We start from the raw sequence: 14,917 nt of genomic DNA, 5'->3' as shown, positions 1-14,917 counted from the left end.
GTCTGGATGGACCTTTGCTCTGGCACACTGGGGCCGCCCATATTCCAGTGCTTGTTACTGGTTTAGCAGTGAGGTACTGGGCAAGGCAGAGCATCGGCCTGATGAGGAACAGCAAATCTTTGCTCATATTCACCAAAACCGCCTCCTGAAGCACCCAATTTGTCCAACAGACATCAGAACCAAGGACTTGTCTAACCAAATCACAACTGAAGAATTCACCAGCTGAAGGATCATATTTTATTTGCACAAAATAAAAAGAGGCAGGACACTTCCCTTCATTATTTCCCCTCTGTCAGCAGATTATTCTGCTCTTCTACAGAGCTCTCTGTGAAAAGGGCTCGGCAGCAGGCTGAGCAAAGCCAGCCACGCTCCAGCCTGCTCTCAGAACGTTAATGTTTGATCACAGCCTCATTTGCCTACCACCAACTTTCTCTGACTTTCATTCCCTGCAACTGCTGTTTATCTAGATGTTTGCAGATAAACAGAAGTGTTTCCTTTCCTGGCCGGGCTCTTCCTTTTTAAGTCATGCACTTCGATGACACAACCAAGCAGCTGTGACCTCACCAACGGTTCCTGAGTTGTGAAACGACTGAATGAATCATTAAGCCAGCGGATAAGTGGATAAGCAAAACGAAGAGGCTGCTGCTTTGTAAAGAAAGCATCTGTTTACCTAGAAAGGCTTTGGTAGCCAGCAGCGATAGGGAAACAGTGACAGGAAGTTTAGGAACGGATTAAAAGAGACTTTTGCAAACTGTTACGGCAGATGTTTGACAGCCTGTCTACATGTGGTAGTGACCTTCTGAACCAAGAATGTTTTGCCTCAATTTGGATAGTGGTCCAGATTCTGACCACATTTATGCCACTCTAAGTAGAGGAACAAGTCACTGTTTTCTGCTTTGTGTATAATCTATCACGGCACGTCAGAGCATCACAGGCTCCAATTTACAGTCCACACAATTGGTCCTCATGGCTTGCACAATAAGGAAATCAAGCCACCCGAAGTGTTTTTAAAGACCTATTCTTTGCTTTCCTATTATCAATAGTCCTAGTCATTTGATTCACCAAATGGGGTTTTCACCCTGACCCTCATGCTTGGGATAGCCAGACCAGAACTGCAATAAAATCCTTTTACTGGAAAGCCCTGAGACCTCTCAGCGCTTATCAGCTTCAGTTGCAGACCAGGGTGCTCAGAAACTCGCAGGACTGCTCCCAGCTATATTTCATGAACCCCTTATGTCCCATCTGCTTAAGCTTTCAACACTGCACTTCACTCCAGCTGTGTCTTGAACAAGCTTTTTGCCTTCAGTTAAATGCTGTTAAAAGCAGCATATTCATACCGGTTGTTTACTGATCACACAACTCTCCCAATGTTTATGATACTATAAAAACACAGAGAGCTCCCATCCCGATCTGCATTTCATTGCTGTTCTCAGACAACAAAATAAAGGAAATCCCTTTATATCCCTCTACGCAATAGAGCCAGCTTTGGGAAATGCCTCTATTGCAGCTGGCTTCACTATTTTGCTGGATTTCTTTCTCCACTTACCAGGACAGCCATGGGGTTCAACGGTTGGAAACAGCCTCTGTGAATTTAAATGAAATTTCTTCAGGAGCTCCGAGATACTCATAAAAACCAATTCCGTATCTCCTTAACAACCTTTCTCGTTAAAGCATGAAATGAGCTGAACCTCAGCTAAAGCGTTTGCTCACATGTCAACCCTTGGCACTGACAGGGCAGGTTTTTTACATTGAGTTTTATATCAGGCCATGGCATGAAATTGCTGGTGCTGGGAAGAGCCCCTGGGCAAGGAGCGTGGAGTGCTGGGGTGGATCTGCCGGGAAGGCAGAAGGGAGATGCGAGGCGGTCTGTGCTATCCTGTGCACTATATATGCTCCTGTGTTCACAGAGCAAGGGGCGGCGGGTAAAAAAAGCAACAAGGCAATGGACCAAAGAAAGGTAAGTGAAGTGCTGGAAGGAAAGAGAAGGGAGGGAACAGATGCAGATAGGCATCAAAGAGTTAAACACAGACTGAGAGGAATGAATGGTATAGGACAGGAAGCAGGGAGCATCAACAAGGAAAAGGCAGCAAAGACACTTCTGGAGTCTGCTGGAGTCAGGGGAGAGTCAGAAATAACAGTGTATAGCTGGACAAGCAATTATCATAATTTCAAACACACAGATTAATTCATCCACCCTTAATGATCCAGCCCCCACTAAACCCCTCTTGACTCACACACAAATAGATAAATACCAGAGAGAAAGTCAGAAAGACAAGGTTGTTCATTTTCTTGCTACAGCAATATATCCTACAGCAAATTCTCTGTCTCCTCAAAAAAGTTCCCCAGAACTACTGACCTGGCAGGCTTGCTAAAGAAAATTTTCCCCCAAAGAATTAATGTGCCCTTTAAAATCAAGCCATTAATGAAGGAAGCAATTTATCTCTAAGAATTTGTTATGATTCTTTATTGAGGATTAAAGATTAATTGCGTACAAAGTTCTATAAAGATGTTTGGTTTTGGAAAATGTTGCCTTTTACACCATTAAAGTGACAGGACTTTCTGTCAAAAGGATATGGCTTCCATTAAGCATCATCAAGCAGTGCTACATGATAAGAAGGAAAAATACAATACAGGAGATGTTGGACAACCAGAATGATACATGTCTGCAGCTCAGACAGGCCTCTGGATTAAAACCCCACCTCTCCTTGGAGGTACCACATGGTCTTTATAATGACATGATGTTCCCAAGACCTGCCATTTGCAGCCCATATGCCAGTATCTCCATAGTCATAGCACTGAGACAGAGAGAGATTCAGAAACCTCTTGGTCAATCTTGTATTCTGAATTATGAGTTTTACCTGAAATTTCATGCATGGAAAAACACGATTTCGGTGAAGGACACAAGCAAAACAGGGATATTTTTTATTCCGTGTAATACTGAGGAAGGTGTTTGTGAAAATATTTGGGGGAGTTTTTTTCTCCTACCCCCAGAAAATATGGTCCAAAAATTATTTTTACACTCTGATACAGATTAAAAAAAAAATAGGGGGAAGATTTAATTGATTAAAAGTTATGGTTCTAAAGGTGTCTGCAACAGTTGTGATGTCCCATTCCCTTCAGCTGGGAAATAGGTAATTGCAACCTTTCCAACGTGCCTGGGGACCCAGCCTTCACCTCTCTGAAGAGGGGCTTCAAACCCCTTCAGGAGCTTTCCTCATCCTGCCTGGAGATTAGAGCAAACAAATAAAAAAGCATCATGGTTTTGAGGAACTAAGACAGTGGTGGACATGGGTAAACAAGAAACTTTTGCAAAATTAAACCGCCTAGTTAGCTGCTGAAATACGTGTGTGGCAACTGAACCTATTTTTCAAAGTTTTGACCACATTATCACTTACCCTAGTGGATAGACTCTTTTCAGACTTCTAATTAAGGCATGGAATAATTTGATGATCTAGATCATTTTTATATGAATTAGGAACAATGTAAGACAAAAAAAGGCTAAATGACTTGACATGTCACATTGAGGTGACGGCAAATTCTAGAAGGTGGTTGAGACGTTCTGACTCCTCACCCCTTTGCACACATCTGGACCATGCAGCATCCTGTGAGATGTCAATCTTTTACAGTTTTAATTTAAATTATTTCTCAGCCAGTTATTTTCTTTAATCTAGATTTAAAGATTAGGATTTCAAGATTATCATTGGAATATGAATGGCATTCATACCCAAACAGACTGGATTTTCTATTAGAAAACAATGGCTGCAAGGCTAGGGTATCCTGCAGATCAAAGCAAAATAAAGGCCAAATAACTTTTTCCTTCATCTGTTTGAACTATAATTTAATATGAACACTTAGTTTCTGAAATACAATGAACACACAATGAACAACATATACTGTGACAGCAAATCCGTTCTCATTCATCAAACAAAAATTGCTAACACAAAAATACTGACAAAATGAAGAGCTGATGGAGGGATAAAACTTAATTTTTTCCATTTGCAGAGACCTCCATATTGAGCAGTTTTCCACCGCATGAACAGGTGCTCTGTCATACTAAATCAACAGACATAGTCAGGAAACAGATTTCACATCTTCGGGCTGTGTATAGCTAATGATCTTAATTATAATACAGTTGGCTTTCTGTGTGTACTTTGCCCCAGCCAAACCATGGAAAAAAACAGTGAACACTCATGGTTTGAAAAATATACCATGTCCACAGTGAAGATCACTGAGATGGGAGACCAACCAAATCAACACGAGACCAACAAAATCAACATAAGACCGACCAAATCAAAGAAGGTAATTTCTGTAGCATGGCTTCAGCAACCACACACAAATTCTGCTCCTTGACTCCCCAAAGAAAGGCAACTTTGAACTGCACTACAAACAGAGGCAAATATGTAAGAAAAAAATCTTCTCTGGCATTTTCACAGCTTTTCTTATGGACCTCAAGGAGTTAACTGTGGGATGAGCTCAGCCTCTATGTAACCAGCATGTATCAGGGAGATTCTGGTCCTGGAGACTATTTTTCTACTAAGCCATTTTTCTGCACAAGTCATGTTCTATTTTTTTTTTTATTAAATTTTCTACTCAGTCGTTTCTGTGCACACATCCTCACTCTCCCAAATTCCAGGCGCATCCCAACATAAACCCAAACTAAGGCTGGAAATAAACTTTTTCACTCCAAAGTCATGTCCATGAATGTCCTGACATGTGTGAAAATTAATTTACAATGTAGTTTTCAATAGCTCAGTGATGTCTGAATGCAAAGTTAACAAAACCAAAGTGTGGAGGGTGTTTTTACCCAGCCAAGAGCAAAGGAGGCAGCTTTCAGGACTGTGTTACATGTGATATAGAACTCAAATATCCCTACACACTCCCAAGAGCTGAATATAAATTTACGTGGAAAGAAACACACTTCCTAATCTGGCTGCACCCATCTATTCTTTAGAGGACAAATGCTTTTCTAGCTATTTCCATTCATCAGAAACACAGTCCTTCTATGGCAATGCTTCCTTTGCCTGGGCAAGAGCAGAACAACCAGGATTCCTGTATTAACATTGGTATTTTTAACCTCACTACTCATTTAACTTCCACTAAGCCACTCTCAGCCACAACTGAAAATGCTGTTTTCTACCTTGGGGCCTTGTTTTCTCCCCAGGGCTGATCATGACCCTCACCTGCAGTGATGTCCCCATCCCCAAGATGGGGGCATGTCGGGGGCTGGGGGCTTGCTGGTGCCCAGGGCTGGGGCTGCTACTGCACATTATAGATGATGATCAGCACTTCCAACTGTGCCAAAAATGCTGTCGCTATTGCCTGGTGGACACCCAAACAACAACGACAAGAGGCAAAAGTACTCTCTGCTATGTGTTCCTGCAGCAAGGAGATCCTTCCTGCACCACTGACATGTCTCTCTGTGCCCTGAGCCATTGCCCCATGCCAATACCCTCAGCATTTTGTCTGAGCAAGAAGGTCCATTAAGACCATTGGGGTCTTCTGATGAGCAGCCACTTCCCAACAGTGCAAGAGGAGTCCAGGAATCACCACGCCCGTGGATGGACAGCACATCCCCAGCTCCGGACTTCATCTCTCCAACCACCTTGCTGCTCCCCCTCTAACACTTTCAGGGGGAGAGGAACCACATCAATACACCAATCTCTGCTGGGACTTACAGCCACAACCGTAACAGAGACACCCAAAGATACATACTCCAGGTAGAGCTTCTTCTTTCCCCTCCTTATAAACCAGTTTTGTTTTCTCCCACAATTACAGGGTGACTCACTGTGATAGAATGAGCAGCAGAAAGCTCTCCTCTTGCATAGCCACCAAAAGTGTTTGCATTTGTTTGGATTTAACTTCCATTTTTTGGGGGTACTATTATCTACAATTACAACAGCAGCTTAGTGTTTTGACAGTTTTTGTCACCAGAGTCAGCTGCAAGAATTTTAATGTCAATTTGAGGCTTATCATTTCTTCTGTTTTAGCTACTCAATATTTTATACTCCCACGGGGAAAACAGTTAAAACAAAAAAAAAAACCAAACCAAACAAACCCAAACAAAAAAACCCCCACCAAAACCCCCTAGAATTAAGATTGAAAATCCATGTCAGCTACTTAAAGGAAAGCTACTTAGAAGAGAGACACTTCTATGAAGCCAGACAACACCCATTTAAAGTTGCACATCATAAAGCATGAAATTATGACAGTACAGTCAAGGTGGTTTCCTTCACACACCTGCCTCTTCCCCTGGACCACCTTCACCAGAACACAACCACCTCGTAAAGGGGCAACAATCATTTTCACCCAAGGAAAAATTGCTGGAAACCATTTAAACCATTCTGTAGTTGAAATTAGTTCTTTACTCCAGGATGAATTTCAAATTCACAGTGGGGCATGGCATACACCACCAGCACTCCGTGTTACTGAGAAACTCCCTTCCCTTCCTTCAAACATGATGTTGTGAGGCATCAGCAAAGGTCCACACCACTCCCTTGCATCCTGAGCACTTCTCCCTGCCCACCGCTGCCAATGAGGCAGCTCCCACTCTGAGGGCCAGCAGCGAAATACAAGTTCGAGACCTGTGTTGCAACACAGACAGAAGAGCAGAGACCCTCTGGGATGGCTTCCAGCCATGCAGATGGGAAATCCTGCAGTGCTTGGGGCACTCCAACTCATACACCAGCGGGGTGAAGGCACTGAAGCACTTGGCCAAGGAGACTCCCAGGCAAAAAAAGGCATTATGTGCAGAGCAGAGCAAGGAATATGGGCTTCAGTGCCATAAAGCTTAGGTTCAAAGACGAATAAACCACATAAAGCACAGAAATTAAGCCAAAAAGAAAAGTTTCTGCAGAATCTCTTTCCTTTCTGAGATGCACTAATTTGTTTTAGCTGCCTGGTGTATGCTAATTTAATAGGATGCTATGCAGTCTGTTCTGAGACAGTGATGCATGGATGCTAAAAAGGGAAACTGGCCCGGCACAGATCCCCAGTCATCTTTGTTATTACAGTCCTCTTCTTTCCTGAACTGTTTGCTCCTCTCTGATTAATCCTGACCCCTATTAGAAAGGGAAGTATTGTCTTTAAAAGACTATTACATTTACATTACATCCTCTGTGGCAATCACAGTAAAGCTATCCAGAATCAAAAGCAAAATATACAGCTTTCTGTATTGAGCTCTTCCTTCCATTATACACTTCACAAATGAGCTGTTAAGCAGTTTATTTTCTCCGCTGATGATCACTTTCTTTCCAAAGTGAATATTTAAGTACTTTTTTTCCACTTTCATCTTATAAGACAAAAGGAGCTCATTGTCTCCCAGGGTTTATCTGATGGCAGCATTCTCATGAGGAAATAACCTTTCTTTTTCTAGTAATGACCTCAAAGCTTTCTTGAGGCATAAGTGATCTCCATAATTTTTTTCAAAGTGTTTCCCTGTTCTGACACTGATATATGCAGGTTCTGTTACAACACCTGATTTCTGGAGATCTTATCTGGCCATATAAAGCAGATTACACCAATTTGAAAAAACAGGTTTCTTCTTCTTCCTCCACATGGACACTTAAGAAATTATCGGGCACACCACAGCACTCTCCAAGAGGCTGGCTCAGTTAAGGAACAACTGGATGACATTGCATCTTTTAAAGAAAAGCAAAGCAAAGATAGTGCAGACATTATAGTATTGCTTGCAACAATTCCTATGTTCCTTCTAAAGAGAAGGTTTTTAGTTAAGGTGAAACTAGCAACTGCCTCAAGATCAAATAACCTTGCAGTTGTGTCTAAAACCATGGGAAACTCCCATTTAGCCAGGAGTTTTGCCTAAAGGTGCCTGGACATTCACAAATCCAAGTTACAAAAGCTTGCACAGCACCTCATTCCTTTGGGTGGCATTTATCTACCTACAGAACAAAACCAAAGTATCAGTTCTGGTGGTCTCCCTCTGTAATCATAAGCAAATGACTGTATTACTTGACCTGCGATTTTCAAATACCAACCCTGTCTTTCATGAACTGTATGGCCCATTCTACAGATGAGGGACCCGAGGAACAGGAACCACATGGACTGACTCTTCTTGCTTAACTTTAATTATTTATAACCAAGGAACTTTACATAATCTAAAAGTGCACACTCCTTTTGCACTCAGAGAAGCATGTCCAACAGATGATTACATCCCATCCTAAAATATATTGAGGGCAGCACACTATGGCCCTGTAGGAATCCTTAAGCCTTGTCAACCAAAAATCCCCTGCTCCATTTGCTGCCTGCCTCTGGTCAAAGAGATCATCTGAGATGCACAGACATTAGCACCGAGATGCCCGTCAGGCAGCTGCAATTAAGTCAGATGACTTCCAGCCTTAGGATCTGGCCTTCCTTCAAGAGAAAGCAGAGTCTGACCACCTAGAATGAAATGAAACTCCTCTGACCGCATCTACATGGATGTTGTTGGTATCTAAACTATTCCCCCATATCTCCTGTTACAGACAAGAGATGGCCAATACAGCAGTGCCATCAGCTTCTGCTCGGGTAACTATCTAACACTGGTCAGATGAATCACACCTCTTGATCTTCGCTGAGAGCAAAGGGAGCCCAGGGGGAGAGATGAAGTTGTCCACAGTGTGGACACTTTGAAGGCTAAGGCAGACAAATGTCCTCCCCAACTCATAGGACCTGAGTATGCACAATAACAACATATTCAAAACAAAAGTTGGATTAGGACTTGTAAGGCTTCTAGTCCCCTGGTCACAGCACGGTTCCTGCCTATTCTAAGGACAAATTTAGATTAGTTAATCAGACCATGAAACTAAGGCACATCTCCTAGGATCTGCCTTTTCCAGTTTAATCCTTTAGACCCAGTCTACAGCCCGCAGTCAGGAAGCACTCCCCATGAACATGATGAGCAACCACTGAAAGGGGAGGCCACAGGGTTCAGAGCTGTCACAAGCACAGCTGAACAATTCCCATTGTCTAAGAGCCCTTCTGTGCCACTGTGAAACTCTAATTGGCTTGTCCTCATCCTGTTGTACCCATCCAGCCAGTCCTGCGTATCTTTTTTAAATATTTGGACTAAAAATTATGTGTATTTTGTATCCTCACCCACTCCAAGCCGTAGCTTAGAATTTAAAAAAAAAAAAGTAGGAAAAGCCACCGCAGGATATCCAGAGCTCCATCTGCAGCCTTACTTCCAATGGCCGCCTCTTAAAACACTAGAAGAGTATTTGCTTTCCTACTCCCCATCTTCTTGACTCATGTATCCACATGTCATTTCATGTCTGAGTTACATTAAAAAATCTTAGCAAACTGGTTTGCCCAGTAACCAGCGAGCTTGAAAATAAACATTTTGGCAAAGATTATTCCAGTGTAACTGTATACAAAAGTTACCAGGCACTTCTGAAACTCACAGCTACTTCTGCTAAAAGAATTGCCACAGACTCTCCATGTGTGCAAGCCTCAGTCCTGTTCTCACACAAACCTCAGTGCAAAAAGGGTCTTCCTTTCAGCTCCAGTTGATGAGGAATCTCTACATGGCTCCATGTTTAAGGTGCTGTGTTGAGACTACTGAGGTTACTCACAAAATAGGTGCAACACCAGCACAACATTCCTCCCATAAACTTATTGTCATGAGTCTCCACACTGCTCTGAAGGCACATTTTTGATGTCATGGAGTTATACTGGGATTAGCCAAAAGGAAGAAGATGTAAGGAACCAGAAGCTGCACCAGCTTCCATCCAAACCAAGCTCAGTCTAAGCATTGATCCAGATGAAGCAGGGAGCATACGGGGCCTAGCAACAGAGGTACTCTGCGTTTACCCCATGCTTTTAACAGCAGAGAAGGCCAGTGACACACGCAGCAATCCCAACCCCTGAGGACAGGAACCATCCCTGCCTTCTGCTGCCTTGCCCAGATGTTGGTACAAGACAGTGTCAGGAGGGAAGAAGTCCCTCCAGCATGGCAGACCCGCACCAAAGCTGCTGAGCTCGTTAGTGAATTACAGCAGATAAGAGGTGCTGGTGTTTCCCACATTTCATCTGAAAGGAGGACAGATCTCCCCACCCAAAGAGTTGAGGATGGTCCATGGAAGCCATCAGTCATTGGAGATGGTCCATGGAAGCCATCAGCAGTGAGACAGACATTGACATCTCTGTCATATCATCCATAAAAGGCTTTAGATTCCTGGTTTAATAGCAACCAGTTTAATTGTCACAGAAAACAACCACTTGTCTATTTACCAACCCTGCTGGTAAGAAGATGAAGACTGAAGACCTCCAGATCTGCCTAGGCAAGCTGCTGCTACTGAGCTTCACCTGACTCACCAGAACCATAATAGACCCCAACTACCTGCGGCTTCAGCACACAAACACATGCCAGTGCTGGGCTACTCGTGCCTCAGTCTTCACCTTCCATTCTCCATTGAGCAACAGCACAGGAGGAATTATCTCAGTGCCCCAGCCAGCTCACAAACACCAACCAAAATCAACTGCTGCATAGGGATGACCTTATGTGTTGGAAAACTTCAGCAGAAACAATCCGACAGCAACACTGATTCCCTTTATCTGAAATGTAACCATAGCACATTATAGTCTCATAATACAATGATGAGTTTCCTAGGAGATGACTGCCACACGCCCTACCTATTTTTAAAAACGAAGTTTCTCAGAACTCATTTCCATCTCAGGTTGATGTGTTACACACACATTGACAAGTGCCACCACCATGCTTCTCGGCTGTCATGCAGGTCCAGATAGCCCAGCCCAGACCTTGGATGGCAGGTCTGAGCAGTACTGTAACACACCTGATGAGCTGGGTGAGGGTGGAGAGAGGGGAACACAGCTCTTCAAACCTGACTAATAATTTCTGTGTTTCTCTGGAAGCTGTTGTGTCATTTCAAACATGAATAAAAATGTCACCTCCCAGGTGACATGCACCCCAGAAGATGAAAGTCCTCCAGAAGGTTTGCACAAGAGCACTGGCAAAGTGATGAGGAACAGGCAGGATTGCAGGAATCTCTCTCCCAATGCACTGTAAAGGTTACCTATGAGCCAATTCCCAAAAATACTGCAAGCAGCAGGCCACTGGCAGTGAGTTGAGGAGCTAAGTTGAGCCTGGTCCAGTTGGTAAAAGCTGCCACAAGCTGGTATAGATGTGCTGTGGTTGGTACACCATCCCACAGAAGAGATGGGCTGCAGAGTATTCAAAACAGGTTAAAAGTTGATTAAAGAAAAGAAGCTAGAAAGATTTGGCCTCCTGGGGAGCTTCTGTTTATTGTCATCGAAAGGGCTTGGAGGGCAGGAAGGGTGGACACTTAATCCTGACAGCAAGTGCACAAGTTGCTCCCTGGAGTCATTTTAGGAATAGAACAAAATGGGACAGTGTCTCTCCCCACCATGATCAGACAGGGAGGTTCACTATGAAGAAATAAGCTTTGAGTCCTTTAAAACATAACAGGTCAAAAGGGTGTATGTGAAACTGTTGGAATAGCAGAGAAACCATGATACATCCTTGGGGAAAAGTGTTTTGCTTTCTGATAGAAGAGCCTAATTTGATTAGAAACTTTATGCTCTCTTTGAAACAAAGCCCTTTCCCCATTAAAATATTTCAATGTCTAAGTGGATGAGGACTCATTCCAAGTGGATGGAGATTTGAGGATCCTGAAATGTAAACTCACATGGCTTGCTCATGAAAAGTATCCTTTTTATCCGGTTAAAGGTAGAGATGAAGGCGGCAAAAAATGCTCAGCAGTGTTAAGCAACAGGGTCTCCCCAGTCCAGGGTCCTTTCTTTAGTAATAGCCATTAACAGTTATTTAAAGAAAGAGTGTAAGAAATGGAGCTCATGCAGCATAAGAATTCCCCCCACCCTGTTTCTCTCTCTAGCCTCCAACAGTCAGGGATCCAGAAAAGGGATCTCTATTCAAGTGACAGTTGCACTGCCCCATCATGTCTTAGCTACCTATCCCCTACTAATCTGTAGAAATAATTTTCTTCACCACATTTACACTTAAAATTTGTCTCCTGTAGAACTGAGCTCCACTGAGTACAAATCATATGAGAAAGCAGTTGTTCTTGTTTGTTCATTTTACATTTGCTGCTCAATAATTTCTTTCCATAACTCTCTAGTAAAACACATCTTAAATATGTTAAGTAACCAACTGCTTTCCCATGTTACGTAATGGGTTTTAATCATAAATATGCTGAATGGTTTTTAAACCAGGACTAGAGAGTGGTACTAAAAATGAGCAGCAAAAGGAGCCTGCAGAACTGGATTCCCCTTCGCTCTCCATGGCAAGAAACTCTCAACCTATAGTAGGATATACATGAGACAAAACCAAAATTCTTAGGAAAGGAGGTATAACCTCTTACACCGTGCTAAATCTTCAGTGTCATGTTCAATTTTGAAAGAAGAACTATAAAAATGAGGAAACCTGTTAAACAAGAAGTGACAAGGTCCTAGGAGACAGAACCAGGAGAGTTAAAACTTGCAGGAGGCATAACGACTGTTTAAAAACATCAACATCTGACACTCAGAACAAATATATAACCCATGTAAAGAAACTCGAGAAACAGAGAAGTCTGGCAGGCCAAGCAGCTGGGCAAGAGAAACTATGAGAAGTAAGACAGCATCTTCAAAAGCAGAAGTTGTGTGTCCAAATGAGGAAACAAAAATGGATTTTAAGTTCTAGTGGGTAAAATATAAAAACTTCAAAAGGCAGGAAAAAGCATCTGAAGAACAAGTTGCACCAGGCAGGAAATTCAATAAAGACTATTTTGCACATATCAGAAGCCAGAAGTGTGCCAGGTTGCTGAGGGACCAGGAAGCAGTCAAGTGTAGAAGCAGCATGAATAAACCCACATGGCTATAGCAAAAAATTTACTTTTTTGGCATTCATGCTCACTGTAGAGAGGTTCGGGGAGGTTCTCATACTGGACACACAACCTTCTTTACAAGGTTGGTAGAAGAGGTTATATATAGACTGGACTGACCCAACCATTCTAGGGGAACTTGCATGTGAAACTACTAGAGCTCTAAACATGGGCTGGCTGAAGTCTCACCCTTAAAAGCCTTATGGGTACCCAAAAATTAGAAGGCAGCTTACACGACACAGTTTATAAAAAGGGATTAAAAGGAACAATTTGAGAATTACAGGGAACTCCAGACTAGTAAATATGACATCAGCAGGTCAGTAAATATATAATGAAGAACATCCCTTTGGCAAAAGATAGAATTATTGAACACCTGGAAGAATATTATAGATTGAGGAAAAGCTAATATGGCTTTTGAGAAGGGAAGCCAGGCCTCATAAATGTACTGGAGTACACTGGAGGGGTCAATGTATGTAGATGTATGTAGATGAGGAGATCCCGTTAACGTAGTTTACTTAGATTTCAATGGGATGCCTCAACACAGGATCTCTGAGCAGCTAAGCTGTTAAGGGATAGGGGAAGCTTCTTGAATGGAAAAAGAACTGGTTAAAAGACAGAAAACAGCAAGGAATAAATGGTAAATCCATTTAATATCCAGTGTTAGGGATTACTAAGAAAGCAGTTTGCCGGACGCTGAATGCTTCATGCTGTTGAGCTCCTCCTCCTTGCCTGCAGGATATGGCAGAAGCAGGGAGGGCAACAGGGATGATCAAAAGTACGAAACAGCCCCGTTATGAGGAATTATTGAACCAACTGGTACTCTTCAGCCTGGAAGGGACAACTGAGGGGGACAGAATAAAGCTCAGAGCGGAGCAGGGCAGGTGATTGCTGTCCCTTCCAACACAAGGATGAGGTGATGGCACATGAAGGTAGCAAGGACCCATTCAAAACAAACTTCATCCAGCTTCTTTCCATAGGACACAGTGGATATTAACAAGGATTCAGAAAACAACTGGAAAAATACTGGTGATAAAATCCATCCCAGACCACTAAAGACACCATTTGTGTCTCAGAAAATGCCTGTACACATCTCACTGAATGCCAGGGGAGTACTCGTAATATGACAATAATTACATTACTGATAAATGCTGACCTACACTTTCCTCCCCAGAGATCTGGCATTGGCTGCAGGGATGGGGCACTGGATGGGCTGCATTTTTGGTCTGACCCGGTACAGCTGCTCTTACAGTCTATTAACACGGTGGAGCCAGCAGCAGCTGACAGCAGCTCATGGGAAAAAATGGGCATGCAAAATGCGTAGAGAATCAAGCCCATCACTGAGACAAATGGGAACTTCTTTAGGGTTAACCCATGGCACAAAAAGCAAGGAAAAGTGCTTGTAAAATACTGTCCAATTCCAACAAGAGCATTTTTCACCTAAGTAACCCAGTCAGGACATCTAGTAGTAAAGACAACCTCTGACTTCAGAGGAATTAAACCAGCAGAGAATTATCACCAGGTGTCCAGGGAAAACACAGCTTTGAAAGGTGCATCACATACCTGTGGAAGAAACAGCCTTTGTGGTCTTCTTGGACTGATCTCTCTGGAATAAATACAACCCCTGTCTTCCTTTATTCTTGCTTTAAGTGAATCATACGATGGGCCTTTTATTGCCTCTGCAGATAACAATCGTCTCTTCCTTGGGGGATTAGAAAGTAGCTACCGCTTATTAAACTAAAGCTCACATCCCAAGACTTAGTTATAACATCTTAAATGGCACACAATAATTTTCCTCTGCATCCCTTCAGCTATAATAGCCCAAACCCTCAAAATTTCTCATGCATTTTTCCTTACAATATCCTTATGGGATTAGGCAGTGCCACCACACGAATGAAATACATGGGAACTAGGGCAGGGAGGGCATAAAGCAGACAAACCCCAGGTCCCCCCAGTCCAACACCCATTACTGAACTGGAAGAGCATCTTCACATGCTGCCAGATCGCACCACAGACAGAACCTGTTTTCACCCTAGACCTTTTGCTTTAGCTCTGTTAAACTC

At 42.9% G+C, this 14,917-nt stretch overlaps 1 protein-coding gene across 1 annotated transcript in view; it reads right to left on the bottom strand.

The window, feature by feature from the left end:
- Positions 1-14,917, bottom strand: part of CAMK1D (calcium/calmodulin dependent protein kinase ID) — a 225,865-nt gene that overhangs the window by 128,486 nt on the left and 82,462 nt on the right. The gene's annotated exons all lie outside the window — the stretch shown is intronic.

The sequence above is a fragment of the Pelecanus crispus genome, chromosome 1 (assembly GCF_030463565.1).
Source record: "Pelecanus crispus isolate bPelCri1 chromosome 1, bPelCri1.pri, whole genome shotgun sequence".
Classification (NCBI taxonomy): domain Eukaryota; kingdom Metazoa; phylum Chordata; class Aves; order Pelecaniformes; family Pelecanidae; genus Pelecanus; species Pelecanus crispus.
The sequence above is the reverse complement of the archived record's forward strand: the minus strand, read 5'-3'. Positions and strand labels throughout refer to the sequence as shown.